We start from the raw sequence: 14,891 nt of genomic DNA on the forward strand, positions 1-14,891 counted from the left end.
TGCCATTTCGCCGTACTGCCCACAAACTACAGCTGTGACCGCATCAGCTATTCCGCGGACAACACTGATTCAACACATCAAGTCTATTTACCTTAGTATTAACCCACTCAAACAGCAGTTTTATGCACTGTCGTCTTTCCCCATATCAAAGTACATAAGCTCAGAAAACCACAGAGTCTTCTTCCTCAAAAAAACCCCGCCGCACACTGTTGACAACAGATTGTCAACACAAGCTGCAGAGCAATAGCCAGGCTGAGGAAGGGACCCAAACGGTGTGGACTCCTGGGAGCTGTCAGAGCCTACGGACAGATCTTATGAACTTGCAGCAAGTGCACAAGGAGGCGAAACCGAGCTAGGCAATAAAAGTTTCCATGTTATTTTTGTAGGAGTCCAAGGCAGCAACCACAGCTGACGCAATGACTCATGGAAGAATCGTTCGTGGCATTATTAGCTTTAGATTACTGGCAGCTTTGTGAACAGGCCTAGTCTCTGCCTTCTCAGAAGGAACATGAGAAGTGAAGTGACTAGAGAGCCCACATAGCTAATATCCTCTTGTGTCAACTCCACGCAGTTCTCCATCTTCTAAACGCTCCCAGCAACTTCAGTGTTGGATTTGCCCCTAATAAAGCATCAGTGAACACCTCCAACTCGGTCAACGTTATATTATTTTTCTGGCCCACCAATGTTTCTATCCATAACTAGAATTTGCCATTCAATTTTCCTTTTAGGTTAGAAACGCAGAGTAGCCAATGCAGCCCATCAACATACTTCTTGATGGATAGGTATAAGGCTTGATGCAAGGGATCAGCACTACAGCAACCAGAAGTGCTGAGTTAAGCACTTAATACAAACTAGGTTACGATAAATTTGATAAAAATCAAGGAGAAAAATTATGCTTTTTCACAAGTCTGGAAAGTTAGCAGGTTTCTGATGGTCTTTAAGAAGAGGTCAGGACCCCAAGAGGAAGGTATTTCTACAGGATAAGAGCATTCCACTGGTTCTAGTGAGAGCACCTTTCCATCACAGGGCTGATTATTTTTCAAGCTTAAAAAAAAAAAAAAATATATATAGGTAGATGTAGATACATCTTTCATTCTTGCAGTTAACTGGGGATTTATTCTGGGTGAGGGCTGTGTCAAGAGGGGTGAAGAGATGGTGGCAGCATGAGAAGGGAGCAAGAGAAAAAAAATCAGTCTTAAAAGAGGAGAAAGAACAAACACAAAGGTAAGTCTCCTTCATAAAACAGATTACAAGAACATGGAGATTTTGACTCCACACAAGGAGGTACATTGAACTTCCTAACGATACAGGTAGTATGTCCATCCAAATGAACATTACTTCCACTGGGAAATACTCCTTTGCATATAGATATGACCAGCTCTAAAAGGAGCTTGCAACCGTGTCAGAGAAAATAAAAATAAATAAAAAAGAAAAATGACAAGCAGGGTATTTTGAATATACTATAGCCAACTACAGTTCTTTCCTTAGCACCCTGTCGCTGTAAAACTTTCAGATAGGAAGGGTTTATGTTTCTCTATGAACAGCAACACTTGGGAAGGGTAGAAGAAAAGCATCTCTAGAGAAGTTTCATCCACAGTTCAGTCATTCGGTCCCAGCCCAAGCAAGTGCCTCAGCTATTTTCCATGACACAAGCACTTGGATTTTTCCAAGAGCTGATGTCAGGGCTTTTCATGGAGAAAGAACTGCATTTACAGGGCAGGCAAGGAAGGAGGGCTTCCCCAGCAGCCATTCTCAATGTGGCCTTTGTGCTGCTCTGCTGCTGAAGCCAGGACCCTGCAAGAACTCTTAGTCCCCGCAGAAACTCTACAAAGGGGAGGGGACAGAGACATTTTCAGCAGCCCGTGCTGTTCTTCCACTCCTGACTGACTTCCAAGGCTCAGAAGCATCAGCTTTCCATCTACAGGGCTTGAAGTTACAGGCTTTTAAGACAAGGACACCTATTGTTTAACATTTCTACAACAGGGTGGAAGCAGACAAACAAACTAAAACTGGGGAGGGGGGCAGTGGACGAGAACATAAATAAACCAAGTCGCTGCTTTTAGATTCGGCCTAAAAGCAAGATTCGAGCAATAGCGATGCGGTTTGCCCACAGAATATAGTTCAGAGCAGGGAAGCTGGCGAAGAACAGAGGTTGCCAAATCACAGGTGATTTCCTACTAGTTTCCCAACCTGACTGGTTACAAGTTACTAAATCCGTCAGTTCCCACCTCTGGGAAAGAAAAATTGACATCTTTGAAATGGAAAAAAAAATAAACACCAGAAATACTGAAAAAGGCCAAGCATTCTTTCTAAAAAGACCTTCAGAAAATGTTACCGCAACAAAAATTTAAGCAAAACTAGTGCACTGCAGAGAAGAAATGTCCACGATTTGTTCATTTGCTGCAAGCTTTTCTTGCATGACCCACTTAACAGAATTGACCAGGTACAGGAGAAAGGTCAAGCCTTGTGATTTCAGAAGTTTTGACCCAGTTTTCTTGCTTATTTATTTATTTTTAAGCAGGCTATAGACAAATATTCCCAGGCATAAAGAGCTCAAGCTTCCCTGAAGCAAGGAAAAGCAGCTGAAATATGCATGGTTTGGCCCTACTAGAGGAGCTCCAAAATAGCCTTTTTTCTCTCCACATTTTCATATCATCTTGGCAACCTGAGCTTCAGCTCTTTGAGAGGGAAAAAAAAAAAAAAAGTGTAGAACACGTATGTTTTAATTCTTTTCTCCACTTTTCATTTCTGAAAATCATTTTAAATCCCTTTGCCCACAGCCTGCTCTTGTATGAAAGAATCAAATAAAGCAACAAGGTTTCTTGCACAGACAGGGCGTGGCAGTCAAAATTAACCTGCCTCCCTAAACTGGAGCTAATTACGGGGAAATGAAATGTTTGCTTTGCTTGCCAATAATTGCAGTACAGAACTGGCTCAATGGAAGCAGCCCTACTCCCGCCTCCTTACCACCACTCCTCCTACACGGCGTCTGGAAAAGCTTTCTAGTTAGATGCACACAAAAATCAAAGCAAGAGACAAAGGAACAAGAGCGCTGCACCAGACAATTTTATTTTCCTAAACCAGCCATAGAAACCTAAAGCCATCGACTGCCACGGGATTTGCTTTCACCCGACGCACGCATCAGGGCTTGGAGATCACTCGTGTTGCCCCAGCGCGTCAAGCAGTTTTTGCATTTCATTAGGCACCCAGCCTAGTTCCTTATTAATGCCATGCCTAGCCTGTGGTTGTTATGAACCAGCAATGAGACTGGTGTGGAAACCGTTCTTAAAAACGGCAAAAGAGACAGCAATTAGAAAGGGAGGAGAAAAAACACAGCGCACGTAATACAACTGGAAATGTAGCTTTCAAAATACCGTAACACTAACTCCAATTATCCAGCTTCAAGTTTTGCAAATATATGTACAAGGTTCAGAGCTGCATTTGAATACTTGGCCTAGAGTTCACGTTTGGTGAGTAAGCCAGCACAGTTGCCTGGCACACCTCTAGCTTGTAACTAATGAATGTAGCTCAGGTGCTAGGTATCAGTAAGAAAGTAGCCGCATTAAGACATACTTACTATTCCTACCGTAGGCCTTTCAAAAGCTTTTTTAAAGAACTAACAAGGCTAAGTTGTTGTTCTGCTCTTCAGCATTATGAACTCATGTTCTGACTTAGTATCTCACTGCAGATTTACCTCGATACAGATGCTACTTGCCATTTGAAAACATTAGCAGAAGCAGGTAGCTCGGCAACACCTTCACCGATGTATTTATACATTCAGACGGTATTATCAGTTTGTATGACCTACTGTACAATGCAAAATTTCACTAAGTTAGTCCTATGATAAATAAGGTCAGCACAACTAAAATATTTAACTCCAAGAAAGGCATCTTGTCTTAATTTAAATTTTCCTTCAATTTTCTTGATAGCTTGTTTTAAAGGTTAACGCGCATTTAGTGGTCTAGAAACGCAATGCCAACACTTCAAACCCAAGACTTGCCTGCTCATCAGAACTACGAAGCAGACACAACCAAAAAGCATTTTCAGCCCTGCCTTTCCTTCTCCCACCCAGTCATGAACCTTTGGTCAAACTACAACCATTCTGCACGGGATGTGCAGACAACATCTACTTTTACAATCTTTGCAAAGCTTCTAAATATTTGCCAGCTGCAATAAACTAATTTACAGCTAATATGTCTTAAACTACCCACAAGCAAAGTGCTCCCAGTGGCCTAGTTTACATCAGGGAAAAATTGGATACACACAGTATTTTACAAGCGAAAGCTGTAGCACAGAGACGAGCAAGAAATCATTACCACATTGTTGGTTAACCTGTACAGCATATTATTAGCTCTTAGTCCTTCACAGCTTCCAATCCAGCTAATTCTGCTGGTTTTACTCATGCAGATGCAAACACCAAAGGCAACAGAAATCTGAATTATTTGAGACTAAATTAAAAATATGCAACCAGTTGAACATTTCACCCTACTTGCTTCAACATCTCCCAAGAGAGTTTCTATGCTAGCATTAGGTCATATTTTAAAAGTATCCGTGGAAAAATTTTCAACCATACATCTCAGTTTGTCAGAATTTACAAGAACAGAAAATACGTGATATAAACTGAACCATAAAGAGATTAGCAACACCACGCTAAAGTTAAAGCTATCTTAGTTATCTACATGGCCTAAGAAAAATAAAGAGACTTCTGTGATACGTAAACCTATTGGTTCTCCCCTGAAAAACAGGTCTCGCCTACAAAACACAAGACAAAAAGATGCGCATAGCATACATTGCATGAGAAGTGAAAAAATTTACACAGGCATTCATGGCATGCTTTGCTCCTTCACATTTCATCTTCCCCTTCATCTAAATTACAGGATAAATCCAGAAAGACCAACTGTAAAGGACTGGAGCAGAACACAGGATCAGGATTTCGCAGGAATATCAAGCCCTGTTTCTTCTACTATAAAATGGAAGAGAAAAAAACAGTAGCAAAGCCATGGTACTCGTAAAATGGCTCAAGATCCTGAGAACAGCATGTGAGTCAACTACATTGCTATTAATAGGCCTCCGAATACGTTTGTATTAGTATTTTCCTCTTGGCTCTCTTAAATAAAAGAAAAAACATTTACTCAGGAAACCTACGAGCCGCTAAGAGGTGATGGCCGCAAAATTCCTCAAGACACATGGCAGCAGTATAGCGATAACCAAGCTATCAGAAATATCGATACCAGTTCTAAGCTGTTTCCCCACCCCCTTCACTGACAGCAGTTCTTGGTACCTCCTCCTCCAGGCACAATGCTGAGAACTGCCAATTCCCGCTGACCGGGGGGAGAGCAGAGCCTGCAGTAACTTGCAGATTGCCGCTCAGTATTTTAGAGAGTTACCTCTTCATGTCAGAGCCACCTACGGTGCTGCCTTCCTGGAAAATGAGCATCTGTCCGCAAAGGGAAGTAACCACTTTATATCATATCCACTCAAAAACCAAACAAACAAACAAAAAAAAAAACCCAAAAAACAAAGCAGCTTTTTACATATATACTTTTATATACGTGTATATATGTAAAAACCAAAAACCCCAGCACTGATTAGCATCTCACATCGACATCAAATCTCCATACCCTTACATTAGCAGAAACTATTGCAAATGGAGAGAAGTCTCTCAATGCTCCGATGGCTGTCACTGTATTAACGCTGTCTCAATTCTGCACCAACAGTACTGTCCAGACCATCATTGTGACTATCTCCTACCGATGCAATTTGCTTCATTTTTATAACACTTTACAATAAAATAAAATCTAAAAAAGGGAAAAGATCAGTGAAAACTGTATTCAGAAAAAAAATGACCACCCAAAACACTCAAAGATTGTTTCTGGAACACAAATAGCTAATTTGACATCAACTTGCATAAAACATCAGCTTAGCAAAAATCACATTCACTTAGACTGCAAAAGCCGGTGAGGGTGAGAAGGATCTGCTAAGATGCTTGTATGTAATTCAGCATTGGGAAATGGAAAGAAGGTAGTGCTGCCAGCATCTACATCTAAGGCGTCTTTCCTAGCTGTCAAAACCTTTGTTCTTGAACCGAGACACCGAGGCACAGATTTTCACAGCAAGCATATTTAATTGGCCATTTTCCACAATGAAAATACAAAAGAGTAACTAAGGTTCACACAGCAGTTATTAAAAAAGAGAAAAAACACAAAACAAAACCAAACCCTGCAAGAGAAAACCTCTCCCCCACCCTCCCCCACCCTTTTTCCAATAGATATTAAAGGAAAAATTCTTTCTCTCTCCTCTGTTTGCAAGGAAGCTATTTTCTCATCTTTCAGTATATTCATATATCACAGAACAGGAACAAAGACTCTCAGATATTACCTGTTTCAAAAGATAAAGTCAGCTCAACAGGGAGATCCCAAAGGCCCATTTCCAGGGGGAGTACACAGAGACCAAGTCCTCTCCAAGGAGCGCAAGCTTTCTGTTTTTTCTACGCTTATCCGATATCCTTGAGAGGCATCTGCCTGATTGTTTCACTGACCATTTGAGGGAAGGGAAGAAACTCCACCTCTTCTCTCCCACCTCCTCCCAACCACCATCAGCTGTGGCCCAACGCTGCACTGCTAATGGACACGCAGGGAACAGCATCCACGGACATCCCACAGAGACAGCATGCAACAGGGCAGCAGAAGAGAGCTAGGATTTTAGAATTTAGCATTTCCAACTCTCCTGAGGGACAGAACAATGTATCGCTATATAGGTAGGCATGTACATACAATACATCAATACGTATGTTCCGTGTGTATTTAAATGTATGTACGTATGCATGTTGTGTGTCTATCTACACATATATGTATGTGTGCATGCGTGTCATTAAATCAGATCACTGATCAAAGAAACTGCATCACATGAGGCACATGAACAAAGGCTTGGCATAGGGCAGCGAGATTTTTCCTTCAATCCACTTTCAGCCTTTTTACAGAGTCACACTTTGCCATGTAATTTATTTTGTTTTCAGGCATTTTGAAAACACCCGACCACCATGGCACCTGAAAAGCACGCAGTCTGAGAAAAACAGAGCCTCTGTATTGTTTTAGAAGAGAAGAGGGCAGGAAAGAGGGCGAGAATGAAAGCATGCCTCTTTCTGTCATCCAGGGAAAGAAACTGGGAGGTCAAAACAGGGGGGCAATGAGCTTACTGCTCTTATAGCTTATATGACTGGTCAAGCCCTGGGGAAGAAGGATTGGAGGGTGAAGGGGCTGTTTTCTTTTTCTGCCCCAATAACCTAATTAAGTTTGTGAGCACTGCTAGCGGGATAGAAATTTCTTCACGCTACACTGTCTGTTTGTGTTTGATTAATGTAAATCTTCCCAGGGCTCTAACCATGCCCCAGGCACTGTGATGCCTGGCTCTCCATTAACAAGCATCCAAGCTGCCACATACAGCCGGACGAGAGAGAAAGCAAGATCTCTATTTTAGCCTTTGCCATAAAATCATCTAACTCAATTGAAATATTTTTTGGTGATTTCATTTGAAATAGCATTCCTAATTAAATTCCACTTTTTTCCGGAATCATGGGGCCTACTGAAAAGATGAAACTGCAGCAAACCACTTTAATATATTAACAGTAGTTACTTTCTTTTGCATTTCCTCAGTTCTCATAACCAAATTTTTTAGACTACACTCACCACAACTTCTGTGCTGCCCAGTCCAATACATGCTGGTACCAAATATAATCTCCAAACCACAACTGCATCAAGGCTACAATTACACTGCAGACAGGAAGCCAAAGAAATCAACTCTCAGCCCTGCATCTATCTGCTCCATGGTTCTAAGCATGCAATAATTTCCCAGCCAGAGCTTGTATTTTCCATGCTTGTATCTTTTCCAGTGGCACGCATTATCATTTTCTAAATAGTACTAAGCTGTATTTTATTGGTCCTTATTTTAAAATATTTGCCCAGCTCCTCATTTTCTAGGAATTTCACAAATCAGAAAATGTCAGCTCTCAAAAAGAAAATGGTAACCAGATGAAAGCAAAAAAACCCACTACACAGCCAGCTGCTCAGATACTCACTGGGTAGCACCCCTTCGTTTCAGAGTCCTGGTATATGACCTGAAGGGGGGGGGGGGGGGGGGGAGGAAAAAAAAAAAAAGAAAAAAACACCAAACAGTACATTTTTTTAAGGAAACATGAAATCACGAAGAGTTAAGGAAGCAAGGGAAAAGTCGTTGCAAATCCCAGAGCACAGCTTCATATCCAGTTTATTCATGCCTGAGTGAGAATCACGTGCACCAAACAGCCACTGCTAAGGCATAAAGAGGGTGTCAAAACAGAGATGTTTTTAAACCTGGATTACATTTTTAAATCAAGTATTTCCTAATTCTTCTCCTTAATGCTCCTCATCATTAAGTGAAACAGCTAAAAAAATGTGAGCAAGCCAATATGCCTTAGCTAAAGTACATTTTGCTTAAAACACTGTTGTTTCCCATTTCTTTCACTGTGCAGAGTACTCCTTTACTGACTGCAGCAGTCCAAACACCACACTCCAACAAGGAGGTCTTGGAACGGATGGTCAGAACCAGGTCTGCTCCTCTCCACACAAATTTACATTCTCTAGCTGCGTGCCTCAGTTTACCCTTCAATAAAACTGCATATTACCCTACTGCAGAGAAATACAAGTTTAAGACTTGTAAGTTGCTTTACAATCATAAGAACAAATATATACAACATTGTAGAGTATTATTTATTATATCCTGGCAAAACTCAAATTGCTCGGAGCAGAGTGCTTGCTTTTTGAAATTTGCATGTAAAATATTTAATTTGAAACCATTCAGGTCAGGGAACAAATGGAGGAATACAACAGGAATACGCTTCAAGGCTATGTTACGCCTTTACCTCAGAAGGGACATTTTCAACCCCCTTAAACATAAAAACTCTCTTACTGGCATCAACACTTGGGAAAAAGAAACGCGTTTGCACCATAAAACATTCTTAAAAACTTCCAAAATAGATATTGCAGCCTTCTCTTCATTGTAACAAAGTCAAAAACACTCTGAAGAAAGCAAATGAAATTTCAGTCTATCGGGAAAAGCGTCAAGTAGAAAAAGGATTTAAGCACAGGGCAAAGGAACAGCACTTTGGGAACACTATTACAAGAAAGAACTCGAGCCCAACATTCAATTTGTTCATATCTTGCTCTAAGGTTTCTTTTACGCTGCAAAAACAATATAGAAGGGACTGGTGTAAGTAAACAGGGCCAGCCCTGTAGATTGCTTCTTTCCTCAAATACTGAATTTCTGAAAGAACATTGCTTTCTAAAGCACCAACCACCTTTTGAAGCATATTATGTGCAGATTCAAAATATCACAAAGGTAGCATGCACCACGGCTTGAGACAAAGTTCTCTTAGTTTACTCACGATGATTTTTAACAGGATTATTATCCAGTATGATCATTGCAGAACTACACAAACCCGTCCTGTAAAACTTAACTGCAGGTTTTTTCCTTATGCACATAATAAGCTTAAAATATAAATAAAAATACTATACAGTTATATCTACAGCTTTTCGAAAAAGCAACACAATGCATTCCTTTCAAGTACAAACCAATGCAGCTGCCAGGAAACAGTGTAAAAACAAGAAAGATTCAGGAATGGAAGCTTACATCTTGCTTCCTACTCTGATTTCCCAGATTTCCTTCCCTCGGTACTCTCTCAGTCACAGGACATAAGAAGAAAACAATTTGGAGGGGAAAATAAATAAATAAATCTTTAACCAAAAAAGCAAGAGAGTCTGGTGCAACCAGGATTTTAGAAGAATTTAGAGATAGTTAAGATATGGCTACGACAGTAAATGTATCATCACTATTTTAAATCTACAGGGATTTCTACAGTTCTGGACAACAGCAGGAAAGGAGGATAAGTAAAGAAAACATGGAAAAGAGATACCACTTTCCACCTCAATAAAAAATGACATCTCTCCAAAAAACATAGGAAAGATGGTAAAAGAATAAGTAGATAACTTCTCCTCATTTAGCCAGATTTCTCTGTCCTTTTAGAAAAAGTGTAATAAAACATCAAGACAATTAAGTTAAATACGTGCTCTTAAAACATCACACTACAAGCCTGTATATTTCAGGTTTCACTTTCCAGAATTTTCAAATCTCTTTGTTCCATCATTCTTTGTCAAGTAACCGCAATTTTGGTCCCTGCTGCCTCCCTTACACCCTCTATTAATTAAGGAATGCTTCACTTCTTGCCCATATACAAACCACACACCCTGCAAGCAACATAAGCAAAGCTCTTCTCCATGTTCAATAACAGTATTAGCAGCTCTCAGCTGGTGAGGCTGGGATATGGTAAATATTTATGCAGAATTCACAGACCTTTACCCCAATAAGGAGCCAGGCATGGGAAAAGAACAGCTTCCCAGAGCTCCGTACAGCGGAAGTGAAGAGGTCCCCAAGGAACAGAGTCCACACCCCGGCAAAAAAAAAAAAAAAATCCACGGAGCAGCAAGAAGAGCTCCACATCTGATCGCTACCACTGCCGGTTGAGTTTCTACAACGAAACCTAAAGCCGCAACACACACCGAGTGCTAAGCGTCCTGTCTGCAGCTTAGCTGAAGAGGCCAAACCTTGCTTACAATTTTTTTTGGAAATTCAGAGAGGCACAGATGAAGAAATCTATTCTCGAAAAAGGATTTAGTTCAGACACTATCAGGATATCAGATAGATGAATACATGCATTTTTACTCAATGAATCCTAACGTAACATATCACATCAACATACAAAAAGCTTGCCAATGCACTTCCTTAGCCCCTAAAATCATAAATGCTAGGCAGAAGGGCTGTCCAGCTCTCTCATCAGAGTATTTAAATACTTTAGAAAGCCATATGTTACGAGCACTGACCCTCATTCTCTCCCTTTCATTTGATGGGCTCAGGACGTTAATTTCTCCTATCTTTTATACAAAGCAACAAAATCCATCCTCCACATCTTAAATAAACAGGAACTAGCAAACAGCTACTATGCTTTTTTTTTTTTTGAGTAAATATAAAAGTACAGACAAGAAGATATGCAAGAAATCTGACATATTTCAGCAAGATACTGCACCAAGAGTCCACTAGATGGATGGATGACCTGCATCTTTTAGACAAATCTGAGAAACATCTGAGTGTTTTCAAGTACAAAAATAGCGGGCAACTGTTTAGAGCGTAGATACCTATTGAGAAGCCACAAAGACATTACAGACACTGAACTTCACTTTCGTAAAGAATGGTCAATGTTTTGGGTTGGGTTGGTTTTTTTTCCATAAAAAGGTCAGAACTCTCATACTTCATTCACAGTGGCACTTCTTTCTCGTCACTGAGAGAACTATAAACTATATCTTTTTTTTTTCTTTTATGCTTATGCTGCCTTCTTTTCAAATCACATTCATTTTATTTTTACTTTAGACACACCCTGGTCTTTGACCTTCTGTCTTGACAGAACTGATATGGATCCTTCAGTAAAGTTTCTGACACAAACATTGCTCAACCTGCAGTTGCTGCCCACACACTTGTTCCATCACCTACAGAGGATTCCTTTCCGCCACGTGCAGAGACGCACAGGCTCGACACGCACGGAGTGGGTAAGTTCACCCCTCTGCCTTCACAGCACAGGTCGCGTTCCTTCATAAACTTTCATTGGCCTGAAACATCAACAACTCACAAGCAGCGTACGACTCGGAAATCTTCTGTTTGGCTACTCCGGGCATGCTTTATGGAAAAAAAAAGACAACTTGATGAACAGAAGAGTTAATCTTTCATCTGAGTATCTGAAGTATGCTGCATTACATAATAGGCAGTGGAAGTTAAAGATACAGAAACTTCCTCTTAGGAATTTCTGCAAGTCAGAGTAGACAATTTAAAGAGAGCTTATGTCAGATAAAGTAACAATTTTACAAAACCACTGCTTCACATACACAAACGCTTCATTATTTCAGCTCCTTAGAAACGTGCCTTAATTTACTGGAACTTAGTTTGAAAAATAGGAAACTGAGGTACAGAAACAGGAAATTATTTTTTGCAGTAAAAAAGTAGATCGACAATTGCTGAAGCAGAAATGCTATCCAGATTATTTGACCAGTACTCAGTCGTTCTATCTTCAATCAGTACCGTAACTCCTCTTTTAAAAGATTAGTAAGAGAAGTTCGCGTGGCACCCTGTGAGGTACAGAAACCAAGTCACAGATACTTGGCATATGCAACATATTTGGGAAGGAAAGTTAAACTGAGTGCTAGCAAGCACACGCAGCTAGGCCAAAAGGCCTGCAAGTTTTCAGGTTTCAGAGCATTTTGATACATGAGAGTTAACAAAATGCTTTTAGGATCCCAGATACCAGATGACACTCCCCCTAAGAAATACCTCCCAACTTTCTGAGTACATTAGTGGACACGAGTTTCAGCGGTGACGATGTGAAACTCACAGGACAGCATCTGTAGAATGCCAGGCAAAATTCAAATTACAAACTGGCATAGAAGAAACAAGGGGAGATCAAATCAAATGTAGGAGAAGCTCCAGAGAAGTACTACCCACAAAGGAAAAAGCAAGGATGATTTAGACATGAGAGAAATTGATAAACTGAGCAGGGTGGGAAAATACAAAAGCAGAGGTAGAGGATAAGAAAATATAACAGCTCGCTATTGCTTGAGATACAACCCAATTTATTATGCACCTCACTGAATGATTCATCATACAAATCCTCTAGCTCTGCTCTGAACAAAACCCACCTTCCGGGCTCCAGCCAGCTGACTAAAAAGCACCTATCAGCACAAGTTAGGATTAGACTGGCAACCTACTTTACAGAGTCAATCATTACAAGACTGAACCACATCTGTCTGTTTTTAATGCATGGCTGCATTAACCCTAAGCAAAATGCAGTGCTTAAAACAATCATCTTCAAAAAAAGAAAATACTGAAGTCATTAAAACTTTAAGCACAATTGTTAATTGCAAGCATCTATTAATAATAAATATTACTGAAGTAAAGAATCTGCTAACCACAGTAAAAATTACAGAAGGACCCACCATTTTCTACTGCGACACGCAACACGCTACTGGACAATTTTCTACAGACAGTAATTAAAACAAGAAAGCTCTGGTACAAATATGGAAACTGATTAAAAGACAGCTGTAAAGTCTGCTAAATCTGTGACACAATCAAAAAAAAAAAAAAATACCTATCCGTAAAAGCAAAAAGTGAAAAATCCCTTGCAAAAGAGAACCCTCATTCTTTCAGTCTCTCATTGTCTGGGCTGACTTCTGGCATAGGAAAATAGGATATATGGAGCTTCATTTAAAAGGTCACACTGTTTCCTTCCTCAATCTTTTACCATGAACAATTTTAGAAGGCATCAAGCATTTCAGAACAGCCTATCTAAACAAATTTTTGCTTATCCTGTCATTGAATTAAGTTCGACTGATTCCAGTAAGCCTGCTATGAACAAAAAAAAGCCCCCCAAAAAAGCTCCAAAATATGATATTTATGCCAGCCACTGAATTCAAACTTGAATCAATGCCAAAACGGCATACTAAACTAAAGAGAGAGACAAGTAATTATTGTATAGTTGACAATCTGAAAAGAAAGAAAAATATGGACAGGGATTCTCCATTTTCTAAGACAAAATCTACTTCATTCAAAGCAAGCTGCTCAACACAGTTGCTAAAATTGTGTCATAATTCAGAGATATAAAACCAAGACCAATAACACGGTTTTAGCATTCAACACCTTGCTACGGTACACTCTAGAGCTGGAAATTTTCAGCAATTAGTACTTTCAGGCCTAAGAAAATTCCACCAAGTGCTCACTATATATCGAGAACTGGGGGGTCGGGAGGGTTGACTTATTCTTTCCAAAGGATTTTGCAGGTCGTTCTCAACTCAGAGTAGACTTCATCCTGCCCCCGCTTTACAGTACAACACATATAAAACAATTAAAGGATATGAACCGCATCAAAATGTTGACCCCATAAGCATGAGAGCACTGGCTTTATCATTACTGTATTCCGCATATGTAGCCTTATACTCCCAAATTCTAAAAGCAGGGAGGAAAAAACAACAAAATGCACGTTAGCAATACCTGTATTCATAGCCCCAGCCTCTGAAAATGCAGAGATCCATTTCTTTAATGCACTAGAATGTACTTTCATTCTCTCATCGCTTCAGTGCAACAAGGAACGTACAACCACCAATATTCAGAGCTCAGTGTTTCCAGACATTGTCTATGAGCCACACACCAGCTTGAGTTACCTCCCCTAGAATTAATTTTATTTCGGAGTCTGTCCTATTGACAATTTCTCCTTTGCCCTCAAGCCAATGCATAATCAACAGTCTTTTCCAGGTCTCTCCATCTCCCCCTTCACAGCAATTATCATGCCTACAGCACACCACTGAAGCCATGCAAGCGGTCAGGAGATGGGCAGGGAGAAAAAGAAGGGTTTGGATCTTCCCAGAAAGTTTTACCATTGTAACTACAACAACGCATCCGCCTCTTACTTTGAAATTCCAAGGCAAGAGCGTTCACATAGCTAGTTATACCAGTATAATTATGATGGCACATTTCCTCAAAGAGGCAGGCCAGCACTTTAGTGGGGCCTGGTAGCTGATTCATCTGAATTTTTTAATATTTGCTCACAAGCTGAGTACTGCTGCAGCCTCTCGAGACGCTTCCTGCTTTAGCCTCCGGAGGAACAATAGTTCTAAAACCGGGCAAATTTTAACACAGTAATCGCAGCTGCTTTTCAGTTTATATTTGTTCGTCACATATACGAAATTTAGTATTACCATTTCCACTTAAGCAGAGCACGCGCACAGCTTACCTGCAGAAACTTTAATATACTTGTTGCTCTTATC

The 14,891-nt window shown here is 40.3% G+C and overlaps 1 protein-coding gene across 6 annotated transcripts in view; it reads right to left on the reverse strand.

Moving 5' to 3' along the window:
- ARHGEF12 (Rho guanine nucleotide exchange factor 12) overlaps nucleotides 1-14,891 on the reverse strand; it is an 83,166-nt gene that overhangs the window by 53,215 nt on the left and 15,060 nt on the right. Inside the window, exon 1 of one of the 6 annotated variants that reach the window (XM_054803337.1) lies at nucleotides 6,379-6,509. The exons of the other annotated variants lie outside the window; for them this stretch is intronic. The gene's annotated coding sequence lies outside the window, so the exon portion shown is untranslated. Of the gene's footprint in view, nucleotides 1-6,378; nucleotides 6,510-14,891 lie in introns of those variants that run through there. 6 annotated transcript variants of the gene reach the window in all.

The sequence above is a fragment of the Grus americana genome, chromosome 24 (genome assembly GCF_028858705.1).
Source record: "Grus americana isolate bGruAme1 chromosome 24, bGruAme1.mat, whole genome shotgun sequence".
In the NCBI taxonomy this organism is placed as follows: domain Eukaryota; kingdom Metazoa; phylum Chordata; class Aves; order Gruiformes; family Gruidae; genus Grus; species Grus americana.